Genomic DNA, 3,276 nt, shown 5'->3' with positions numbered 1-3,276 from the left:
CGTACAGTGTACGTCACCTAACGAGAGGCACCACTCACATCTGAAGCAGTGTGAAGTGGACTTGTACTGAAACAGTACAAGTCGCAGTGCCCCGTTACATTTGGTAGCTAAAGCCCCTTAGCTACTTAGAAATCTTCCTCTGTACCCTTGTGAACGTGAAGCTTTAAATGCAAAAGGAGAAGCTGAAGTTGTTTTAGGATCTTTTGCGTTGAGTCCAGCAATATGATGATTCGAGGCACCTAACCTACACTGTAATCTGTGTAACGTAAACTAGTACTGATCAGCCCTAGTGAAGATTGACCGTTACACCTGGTTGCACTTCGTAGTCCGTTCAACGACCTATGTAATGGGGCACACATCGGTTGGAAAACTGTTGTTGTGGTACATTTACTTTATGGGTAAAATACCCTTTTATCTATTTTTAAAATAGTTAGTTACTTAAATTCCATTTATTATGGGTATTAATTGTGGTCGCCGCCACATATAAATCTGGCGGCCAAAATCTATTTTGATTAGCTAGGGTAAGGTTTTTAGATTTAAATAATTAAATAAAGTTCAGTTCCCACTTTTGATCTTTAAGCGTTAAGTGCCTTTCTTAGGCTTGCGCATTGATCTCTAAGAGATAGAAGCCTTTCTAAGGTATATCCCCGTGGGCACTAGTTGCCACTTGGTTCTACGAACCCCTGAATCCCTCGAACTAGGATTCATTAAGCTTTTATAGCTTGTACGACTCCCTAAGTTGTTAAACCCATTAGTTCAATAGAACTAAGTGACTCTCTGAGTCTGAAAGTCTTCCTCTGTCTTTAGGAGCGAGGTAGCTCCGATACAACCTCCGCACTTTCCATTAAAGATGGACATGTTAGATGAAGAAGGAGGGAGCTTTTCAGCCCCGCAAAAAGGTTATCACGCAACGCGTGAAAGGTTTACTCATATTAGTGACCTTGAATGGAGAGCGATTTATCGAATGAGTCGGTCGTAGGCGGGCCAGCCGTTGGAATTATGCTGTACATTCTGGTAGGAGATGAACAGCATGCTACAATACCCGAGGTCATACAACAAGAATTCGACGCGGCCCGAGAGAAAGTAGCATTGCTTTACCAGCAAGGCTCTGCACACGCGGGTGTGCTGAGAGAACAGGGTGCATAACAGTTGGAACTGTTGATACAGCAGCATGTAAATGCTGCTAATGAACCAACGCTTCCGCGTCGACCTATAGCTCACAGATTGAAATTTCTAGTTTTAAGGCAGTCGAAGGCTACTCCTTTTTAAGATGGTTTTGGCATGTCCAACTTTGCCGCGCGTGTCAGATCTTGGAACTTCGGGCTCAAGCTTCACAACCCATTAGCTTCGATTCCTATGAGTTTTTTAAGACCCGACTCAACCAAACATTTGAGCCGCCACGTGCCGAATTTCAGGGCTCGAGCCGAGCTCCTAGATTTGAAGCAGGGCAAGCGTAACATTCACGGTTTTGCCCAACATACACGATACCTAATCAATTGTATCGTTAGTCATTCAATTGACGATCAAATACAGGAAACTGTGTTTGTTAAATGTCTTGTAGATGGACTTGTCAAGACCTAGAATTAGAGTCGCTCGATCAAGCGATCTCTATAGTAGACCAGGAGAACTTCAGCCTGAAGCAGGCTTCCGTCCACTCGAGTGCATATCGTCCACCGAGGCGACAAGAAAACGGATGTCCAGACCCATGGATCACTCGTATGTAGAGAGCGAGAAACCTCGCTCTTCAAGTTTCAAACGATTACAAAAATGTAATCGTTGTAAGAAAACGGGCCACTCGCCTATGAGTACGGCCAGTGCCTTAAAATCTGAGCGAAAAGAACAACCTCTCGCTAGGAACAGCGGAGGACGCGGATCCGACGTTGTTGCGAAATCGCAACGGCAAGGCGCCTCGAAAGAAATAACGGTTGGGGTCAGTAGGTCGGAGTGCCCTTCTGATCCGGCAACGTCAAAAGAATATGCAGGCCTTTTGACGAAAGTTGCTCCTCACACGCAAACATTGTTTTTAATTGCCCTAGGGAATGAGGTTAACCTCATTACCCTGAAAATAAAGCGTCAAAAAGGTTGCCATTTAAGTCCCTTGTCGATTGTGGGGCGTCGAGTAATTTTATTAGATGCCAATCGCTACAAAATCACAGACTCAAGTTCGTTGAGCGCGATATCCCTCTAACAAGAATGACAGAGCGCCTATCAAGAGGCGCATATGTAACAGTAAATAAACGTGTAGTTGGTAACCAATACACGTTAAAGGGTAAACAGTACGATGATGATTTCATCGTATTAGATTTGGATGACAAATGTGATGTCATCCTTGGATTACCATGGCTCAGAAAGTACGAGTCATATATATAGTGGTAGTATCAAGCCGTGATGATGCCTGTCTTTTGTTCATCATATGGCCAGCTGATGAACGTCTTGGAGCGTCCACAAGCGTGTGGATGTCCTGCGGGTGAGTGCGATGGCCTCACTTGTGGGTCGGTCGTTTGCATGACTGCACAAGACTTCATTTGAATTCTCAACACACTGTGAATTTAGATCCCTACGGTGTGCACAAGCACAGGCAGCGTCGAAGCTCGACCACTCAAATAAGTTCAGGGGTACGAAACAAGGGTGCTTGCTTGAAATGCAACATCCAAGAAATGTTGAAACGCCTGTCTATACGAAGCAGTGCATAAGTTTAGATTGACTGGAAAGTCGATCGTAGAGGATCTCGCTGCGGTAGCGCGACCAGAGCTAAAGGCAGCTGGGAAGGAAACACCCAGGTAATTTCTGTGGCAATAAGTCCCCAGAAATCTATGGTCAAAAGTCCCAGGTACCATTGAAAATAATTTCCAAGAGAAAACTGAGACAATAAATGTCTTGGTTACAATGGACCAAGTTTAGGCGCTTACACACTTGATCTAATAGCACCCCCGAAGTTGTCTTCGGAGATAACTCAGTTGCCAACGCTATAACCGAAACGGTTTGCGGGATCTGCGTAGTGGCAAAGCAAGCAGATCTGCGTACTTGTCACAGATGCCAACTACGTGGCCGATACTGGTTCGCCAATAGTATTTCCCGAGAATGAACCGGTACTCAGCAGCTCATCGATAGAGGACACTTCGTCTATCGATGAGCTACTGAGTACCGGTCGATGAGAAGGCTCGGATCGAACGTTACACGTCCCAACCCTGAGAGACTTTGAAGACAAACCCCCTATATAATGATTTAATAGAATTTAAGGGTGTCTTTTTTTAATTAGTACCGTGCGAGTTGCCT

The sequence above is a fragment of the Bremia lactucae genome, linkage group LG4 (assembly GCF_004359215.1).
Source record: "Bremia lactucae strain SF5 linkage group LG4, whole genome shotgun sequence".
NCBI classification, from domain to species: Eukaryota; Oomycota; class Peronosporomycetes; order Peronosporales; family Peronosporaceae; genus Bremia; species Bremia lactucae.
This window is presented reverse-complemented; position numbering follows the sequence as displayed.